Source organism: Protopterus annectens, chromosome 3.part0 (assembly GCF_019279795.1).
Source record: "Protopterus annectens isolate FY-2018-M chromosome 3.part0, PAN1.0, whole genome shotgun sequence".
Classification (NCBI taxonomy): Eukaryota; Metazoa; Chordata; order Ceratodontiformes; family Protopteridae; genus Protopterus; species Protopterus annectens.
Genome location: NC_056731.1, coordinates 1,101,796,541 through 1,101,805,927, shown reverse-complemented (window position 1 = coordinate 1,101,805,927; position 9,387 = coordinate 1,101,796,541). Strand labels below are relative to the sequence as shown.

The 9,387-nt window shown below is 42.4% G+C and overlaps 1 non-coding gene across 1 annotated transcript; it reads right to left on the bottom strand.

Moving 5' to 3' along the window:
• Positions 1-3,036: 3,036 nt before the first annotated feature.
• On the bottom strand, positions 3,037-3,123 carry TRNASTOP-UCA. The gene has a single exon. It is a non-coding gene; the product is annotated as a tRNA-Sec (tRNA).
• Between the last annotated feature and the right edge of the window lie 6,264 nt (positions 3,124-9,387).

Sequence of the window (9,387 nt, the reverse complement as noted above, 5' to 3'; positions counted from 1 at the left end):
TGGTGACTGGGAGGTATGGAGAGAGGTGGAGTGTCATTTTACTGACTGATACCTAGTGGATAGGTAGCTTTTGAACCATAGAATGGTGGGCTGAGAGACACCTAATGAGGATATTTGAATCAGACGTTTGCTGTGACAAGCTATGTCAAAGGCTTTAGACAAGTCTAGAAATAAGGAGAAGACTATTTTGCATAATCTCTATCATTATTGACAGTACCTATATAGGTTAGAAGTGCAGTGTTAGTACTATGGGAAGGACAGAAGCCATGTTGTGTGGCGGATAGGAGTTCTTCCTGCAAGAGATAATTTAGCTATTGTTTTGAATACATTTTTCAAGTATTTCGAAGAAGGAGGATGAGATTGCTAAAGATCTAAATTTAGTAATGTCTGTTGAATTTCCTCCTTTGTGCAGTGGTATGATGTGTGGCTTTTTCTAGAGATGGGGAATGATGGATTCCTGGACTGACCTATTTATAAGGATTGCGACTGGGTAGGCAATGCTATCGGTTGCTATTTTAAAGTACTCAGAGGATCATCAGCTGAAATAGAGCATGGTCTGAGTTTGTTTAAGAATAGTTTTATATAGGATGTGGGCACAGGTTTGAAGGTGAAAGTGAATGCAGTGATAGATGGCTGCTGGGCAGGGTTAGGATTAGATGTTGGGGAATCCTTGGTTAGAGATGCTATACTATCTATGAAATAAGAGATTAATTGTATTGTGGTTTCTTTCGATAAGTTATTAGGAGAGGGTTTAGGGTTGAATTTATGGGTGGGATGCACGATTTCTTTAATGGCTGTTCAGAACTTTTTAGGGTTGTGTTTACTATTATTCTGAAAGTTATTATGGTATAGTTTTGTCTTCATTAATTTGCTTTGTAGTACGATTATGAAGCATTCTGAACTTTTCAAAATATTGCGGTGTTTTATATTTTGCCATTCCTGCCAAGCTTTTTTCTCTGTCCTGCATTAACATTCTACTTTTTTTTTGGATAGCCAAATTACATTATTTGTTTTTAGCATCTTCCTTCTAGGAGGTGTAAGGCTATTTATGATATTCAAGAAAGTTGTATTGAATTCATTTACAGAATCATCTAAGGGGAGGGGTTATATTTGCTGGGGTCTGATACTAGGATCCAATCTAGGGAATTTGATGTCTTGCTATAATGTGTGGAGTTATTAATTAGTTGTGTGAAACCAAAAAAGTTGACAATAGATGAAGGGGAGTTAGAGATTATGTCCAACCAACTGACATTCACATCACCTAGTAGTATTTTTTCTTAAGGAATGTAGGATTTCTTCAAGTATAGCTGCATTGTTGCTAGCAGGGATATAAAGAACATACTTGTTCAGAATTGTTTAATTTCAGGAAAGTAAGAAGAAGCTCTGCTGAATTGAGTTTTGGTATTGGTTTGTTGTAAGGGGAAATTTGGTAGTTATTGGGAAGTATTAAATCAATACCACCACCCTTCCTCTTTATATGGTCATTAATGATATTATAACTAGGAGGTGTAATTTCAGAGTTGTTTATATTGGGCTCAAGCCAAGTTTCAGTTAAGGTGCAAATATCAGGCTTATGTTAGGTAATCCAGGCATGTAGTTCAGCAATTTTATTTCTTATGTTTCTAGCATTAATGGCAGCAAAAGTTAGATTACCAGGACTGGGGGATGACCATTGGATCAATAGAGAAGAATATTAATAAAGGGAAGATGGTGAAGGGTTGCACTTCATAGGAAGTCATTTTGCCTGTGTATACATTTGTCCATACAGAGCAGGCATTTCCTAAGGGACAAAAATAGCACAATTTATGCATTTCCTGTGAATTCTTTTTAGATATATTTTAGTGGAGGAAGCACACATGCAAGATTCAAAGCAACATGGATGGAACCTCCACTAGGATCCTTTAGGACTTAGACCCTGGTGACAGCCACCATAATTGGAAAGTGTGACACAGTCCAAGAGAAAGGCTGAAGAAATGTGTGAAGGAAAGGTAATAAATAAATAAATAAATAAATAAAATAGCACTTTAGAAATATGATGAGAATTTTCAATGAAGCCATCAACATTTGTTGTAACAGGACAAAGTAAAATATGATGATGGTTTTACAACATTGCCACTAACCTACTGAAAAATGACAAATCTGATTTTATGTAGGCTGGCACTCTGGCACAGGGGACAGATTCCCAACTGCATCCTAGATGTCCTGAGTTTCACTAGGGGTCCCAGCACTGGAGGAGCCAAAAAGGGAGAGGGAAGAGTGAAGCAGTGTGGTTCCCTTACCTTTCCCAGGGGGAAGGAAGGGCTGAGTGGACTCAGAGAAACATTGGATGATGCTGACTTCTTGGTGGAGATCAAAAAGTTCACCACTTGTGCCTTGAGGGTGTAGAAAAGGGATGCCTATAGGGAACACCCCTTGTAGAAGTGAGGAGATAACCTTCACTGTCATTGCATCACATTCCACTCTTTTACACCTTGCTCCAGACATGAATTGGTGATGTAGGAAATTAAAGAGAAACCCTCAAACCACCCTTGATGACTATAAGAAAATGGTCCCTCCCAGGTGACCTTGTCCCAGTGGTGGGAGCCAATGATTGTCAGATAGTGGTGGCACAGAATGAATAAAAAATGATTTCATGTTCAGTTAGTTTGTATTCTATTATGTCAATGAATTGTGCTGTTATGCATCTTGCATTATTTTCTCAATAGTTTCAGAACTGAGTCTATCTCTAATTTGTTTTTTCTATTATGATACCTACATGTATTTAATTTTTTATTTAGCATTTTTTGACTGGGAAAGTCCGACTAAGAAAGGGACTATTTTCAGCAGAGGCACAGGGAGAAACACTCCAGGTGCATGTCTTTGGAATGTGGGAGGAAACCAGAGCACCCAGAGGAAACCCATGCAAATGCATGGAGGACATGCAGACAATGCACAGAAGGCACCCCAGCTGAGAATCGAACCAGAGAACCTCTTGCTGTAATGCTGTAAGATGACAATGTTAACTACTGCACCACTGCACCACCCATTAAGACTGGTCATCTGAAGGGTGAAATCGAACCACTCTGTCACCTGACAGCTACAGGCTTGAATCCTGCACCCCAGACCACTGAAGCTCTTCCCGGCAAATTCATGTAATGTTGCAAACATGACTGTATTATTAAGGAATGACTGCTACACATTCTATTATTAGACAAATGATTGTACATTTCTTAAGCATGTCTGTGCATTTGTGGCCAGGGTCATGACTGAAAAGGGCCAATGGACCAGTTCATTTACCTGTTTAGCAAATAATAAATACTAAAAGCAAGTCTATTCAGCAGCACTACACTGGATAGGCCTAAATAACTAAATTTGTCATTGTCCCTTACATAGAGAGGAATATAACCCCTGAACAAAACTACAAGAGCAGAAAAGGAGCATTTTCTTTTATTGATATGTGTCTTGGTTTGTAGCAGTTTGCTGTACCATTAACTGATTATCTCAACATGTAATATTCCACTCTGGCACAATAAAGCTAGCAAGTGATAGACAGTGGCCCATAAACTCTAAGTTAAAAAAAATGGTACAGAGCAGAAAAAATGCATTTATACAAATGGACATTTCAACATGCTTCACAATGTCTCAAAGTGATGTTCCCTTGCCAGATGGTCAGTACAGTAGCAGGGTATCCAACTGTGATTCATTGAATCAAAGGCATTTAGTGACTTTGAGATCGACAGCCTCCAGGAGGAAAGAAAGAATGAGATGCTATCTGTAGTCAATTCTCCTTCCTTAGGGTCAGCTTTTTTCCTGGAGTTGGGATATCCTTTAGTGGAGGCTGGAGGGGAGGTCCCTATGGATAAGCATGTAAAATAGCAGAGAAACTAAGCATATGTTCAGTTACTGCACACATGGGAACATATATGATTTGTAGCATCATTACATACTCAGCCCTTGTGGAGATGACAATTTTTCCCATCTAACTTTGCTTACCCTACATTTAATTAAAAAAAAAATCCATCCCCCAGACTCCTATATGATGTCGCCTTCTCTGATTGTCACCATTTAAGTAATGAAGGCATTTTCCCTATAAAGGGAGGACCTATCCCTTATTAGGGTTATGGTAGAATCTTTATGCTCGGTAATATTAGAAGAGCAGGAGACTGAGGGCTAGCAATGGAAATATGTCCCCTTGGAAAATGTTCCATTTGGAGACGTAAATATAAATAGGCAGAGTTTATTAAGCAGTGCCAGCAAATTATGCTGGCTACACAGTAGATAGTGGAAGAAGGCTATAAGGCCATTAGAAGTATTATATATGTAAAGCATGTACGTTTCAAGCAAGTCATTTCCAGGTCATGTGACTTAACAAAAAGGATGTATTGTGAGTAAATGAGCCCGTGCCAGGATGTGGCAGCATAAGTACAGGTGTAAGGATGCTAAGGTGCTAAGAATGAAGATGGATAAACTGAACATGCAAAATGATTTAGTGAACAGGAAAAGGTGCTGAGAATATCTGCAAACACTAATAATAAAGACGTTGAGATGAGGAATGAAAAATGGGTAGAAGAGTTTGGTGGAAGAGAGCACGCAAGGAATTCCAGAAAAGGAAGGATGCAAAATACAAAGGAAGAGCAGATAGGCTAAGGTAAAACAAAGGTCAAAATAGATGAATTATGCAAAGTATTTGGAGTTATAGAAACATAAGGGTTCTTGTATGAAATCTGGAGCATGCTTGCTTAAAAGTCACTTCTACAACTGCAGCTTACTAAAACACATCTGTGCCATTCAGTGCCTCTTTGCACACCCCCCAACATAGGAGGCAAGCCACCTTACATTTCCACATTCAATAGTGGAGAAAGGAGGAACTCCATAATAACAGTGAACGTCAGTCTGAAGCCATCATTGCTTTCATTGCAAGAAGAGGGAGGAAGTGATTTTGATACACCACAGACTGAGAGAACATGAGACGTTAGACAGGAGGAAAGAGACTGCCATACATGAGAAGGTGGAGAAAAGGAAAGAGACTGACATACGTGAGAAGGTAGAAAAAGGAAAGAGACTGACATATGTGAGAAGGTGGAGAGGAGGAAAGAGACTGCCATAAGTGAGACGTTAGATAGGAGGAAAGAGAATGCCATACGTGAGAAGTTAGATAGGAGGAAAGAGACTGCCATATGGAAGAAGTTAGATGGGAGGAAAGAGACTGCCATACGTGAGACATAAGATAGGAGGAAAGAGACTGCCATACATGAGAAGGTGGAGAGGAGGAAAGAGACTGCCATATGTGAGAAGGTGGAGAGGAGGAAAGAGACTGACATACATGAGACGTAAGATGGGAGGAAAGAGACTGCCATACGTGAGACGTAAGATAGGAGGAAAGAGACTGCCATACATGAGACGTTAGATAGGAGGAAAGAGACTGCCATATGTGAGACGTAAGATAGGAGGAAAGAGACTGCCATACGTGAGACGTAAGATAGGAGGAAAGAGACTGCCATACGTGAGACGTTAGATAGGAGGAAAGAGACTGACATACGTGAGAAGTTAGATAGGAGGAAAGAGACTGCCATACGTGAGAAGGTGGAGAGGAGGAAAGAGACTGACATACGTGAGAAGTTAGATAGGAGGAAAGAGACTGCCATACGTGAGACGTAAGATAGGAGGAAAGAGACTGCCATACGTGAGACTTTAGATAGGAGGAAAGAGACTGCCATACGTGAGACGTAAGATAGGAGGAAAGAGACTGCCATACGTGAGACGTAAGATAGGAGGAAAGAGACTGCCATACGTGAGACGTTAGATAGGAGGAAAGAGACTGCCATATGTGAGAAGTTAGATAGGAGGAAAGAGACTGCCATACGTGAGATGTTAGATAGTAGGAAAGAGACTGCCATACGTAAGAAGTAAGATAGGAGGAAAGAGACTGCCATACATGAGAAGGTGGAGAGGAGGAAAGAGATTGCCATACATGAGAAGGTGGATAGGAGGAAAGAGACTGCCATATGTGAGAAGGTGGATAGGAGGAAAGAGACTGCCATACGTGAGAGGTTAGATAGGAGGAAAGAGACTGCCATACGTGAGAAGGTGGAGAGGTGGAAAGAGACTGCCATACATGAGACATTAGATAGGAGGAAAGAGACCGCCATACGTGAGACGTTAGATAGGAGGAAAGAGACTACCATACGTGAGATGTTAGAAAGGATGAAATAGACTGCCATACGTGAGAAGGTGGAGAGGAGGAAAGAGACTGGAACACGTGAGAAGGTGGAGAGGAGGAAAGAAAATGCCATAAGTGAGAAGTAAGATAGGAGGAAAGAGACTGCCATATGTGAGAAGGTGGAGAGGAGGAAATAGACTGCCATATGTGAGACGTTAGGAGGAAAGAGACTGCCATACGTGAGACATTAGGTAGGAGGAAATAGACTGCCATACGTGAGAAGGTGGAGAGGAGGAAAGAGAATGCCATACGTGAGAAGGTAGAGAAAAGGAAAGTGACTGACATACGTGAGAAGGTGGAGAGGAGGAAAGAGACTGACATACATGAGACATTAGATAGGAGGAAAGAGACTGCCATACGTGAGATGTTAGATAGGAGGAAAGAGACTGCCATACATGAGAAGTTAGATAGGAGGAAAGAGACTGCCATACGTGAGACGTCAGATAGTAGGAAAGAGAGCATGAGAAGGTGGAGAAGAAGAAAGAGACTGCCATACTTGAGATGTTAGATAGGAGGAAAGAGACTGCCATACGTGAGAAGGTGGAGAGGAGGAAAGAGATTGCCATACGTGAGACGTTAGGAGGAAATAGATTGCCATATGTGAGAAGGTGGAGAGGAGGAAAGAGACTGCCATATGTGAGATGTTAGATAGGAGGAAAGAGACTGCCATACATGAGAAGTTAGATAGGAGGAAAGAGACTTCCATATGTGAGACGTTAGATAGGAGGAAAGAGACTGCCATACGTGAGAAGGTGGAGAGGAGACAAGAGACTGCCATACGTGAGATGTTAGATAGGAGAAAAGAGACTGCCATACGTGAGACGTTAGATAGGTGGAAAGAGACTGCCATACGTGAGAAGGTGGAGAGGAGGAAAGAGACTGCCATACGTGAGATGTTAGATAGGAGAAAAGAGACTGCCATACGTGAGACGTTAGATAGGGGGAAAGAGACTGCCATACGTGAGACATTAGATAGGAGGAAATAGACTGCCATACGTGAGAAGGTGGAGAGGAGGAAAGAGACTGGAATACGTGAGAAGTTAGATAGGAGGAAATAGACTGCCATACGTGAGAAGGTGGAGAGGAGGAAAGAGACTGACATACATGAGAAGGTGGAGAGGAGGAAAGAGACTGCCATACGTGAGAGGTTAGATAGGAGGAAAGAGACTGCCATACATGAGAAGGTGGAGAGGTGGAAAGAGACTGCCATACGTGAGATATTAGATAGGAGGAAAGAGACTGCCATACGTGAGACGTTAGATAGGAGGGAAGAGACTGCCATACGTGAGAAGGTGGAGAGTAGGAAAGAGACTGGAACACGTGAGAAGGTGGAGAGGAGGAAAGAGACTGCCATATGTGAGACGTTAGGAGGAAAGAGACTGCCATACGTGAGACGTTAGGTAGGAGGAAATAGACTGCCATACGTGAGAAGTTGGAGAGGAGGAAAGAGACTGCCATACGTGAGACGTTAGATAGGAGGAAATAGACTGCCATACATGAGCAGGTGGAAAGGAGGAAAGAGAATGCCATACGTGAGATGTTAGATAGGAGGAAAGAGACTGCCATACGTGAGAAGCTGGAGAGGAGGAAAGAGACTGCCATACGTGAGACGTTAGATAGGGGGAAAGAGACTGCCATACGTGAGAAGGTGGAGAGGAGGAAAGAGACTGCCATACGTGAGACGTTAGATAGGAGGAAATAGACTGCCATACATGAGCAGGTGGAAAGGAGGAAAGAGAATGCCATACGTGAGATGTTAGATAGGAGGAAAGAGACTGCCATACGTGAGAAGGTGGAGAGGAGGAAAGAGACTGCCATACGTGAGACGTTAGATAGGAGGAAAGAGACTGCCATACGTGAGACATAAGATAGGAGGAAAGAGACTACCATACGTAAGAAGTTAGATAGGAAGAAAGAGACTGCCATACGTAAGAAGTTAGATAGGAGGAAAGAGACTGCCATATGTGAGACGTTAGATAGGGGGAAAGAGACTGCCATACGTGAGACGTTAGATAGGAGGAAATAGACTGCCATACATGAGAAGGTGGAGAGGAGGAAAGAGACTGGAATACGTGTGAAGTTGGAGAGGAGGAAAGAGAATGTCATATGTGAGAAGTAAGATAGGAGGAAAGAGACTGCCATACGTGAGAAGGTGGAGAGGAGGAAAGAGACTGCCATACGTGAGAAGTGGATAGGAGGAAAGAAATTGCCATACGTGAGACATTAGATAGGAGGAAAGAGACTGCCATACGTGAGACGTTAGATAGGGGGAAAGAGACTGCCGTACGTGCGAAGGTGGAGAGGAGGAAAGAGACTGCCATACGTGAGACATTAGATAGGAGGAAAGAGACTGCCATATATGAGACGTTAAGAGGAAAGAGACTGCCATACGTGAGATGTTAGATAGGAGGAAAGAGACTGCCATACGTGAGATGTTAGATAGGTGGAAAGAGACTGCCATACGTGCGAAGGTGGAGAGGAGGAAAGAGACTGCCATACGTGAGACATTAGATAGGAGGAAAGAGACTGCCATACGTGAGACGTTAGATTGGGGGAAAGAGACTGCCATACGTGAGACGTTATATAGGAGAAAATAGACTGCCATATGTGAGAAGGTGGAGAGGAGGAAAGAGACTGCCATACGTGAGACATTAGATAGGAGGAAATAGGCTGCCATACGTGAGAAGGTGGAGAGGAGGAAAGAGACTGGAATACGTGAGAAGTTGGAGAGGAGGAAAGAGACTGCCATATGTGAGAAGGTGGAGAGGAGGAAAGAGACTGCCATATGTGAGACGTTAGGAGGAAAGAGACTGCCATGCATGAGAAGGTGGAGAGGAGGAAAGAGACTGCCATACATGAGACGTTAGATAGGAGGAAATAGACTGCATATGTGAGAAGGTGGAGAGGAGGAAAGAGACTGCCATACGTGAGAAGTAAGATAGGAGGAAAGAGACTGCCATACGTGAGAAGTTAGATAGGAGGAAAGAGACTGCCATAGGTGAGATGTTAGATAGGAGGAAAGAGACTGCCATACGTGAGATGTTAGATAGGAGGAAAGAGACTGCCATGTGTGAGAAGGTGGAGAGGAGGAAAGAGAATGCCATACGTGAGAAGTAAGATAGGAGGAAAGAGACTGCCATACTTGAGAAGGTGGAGAGGAGGAAAGAGAATGCCATACATGAGAAGTT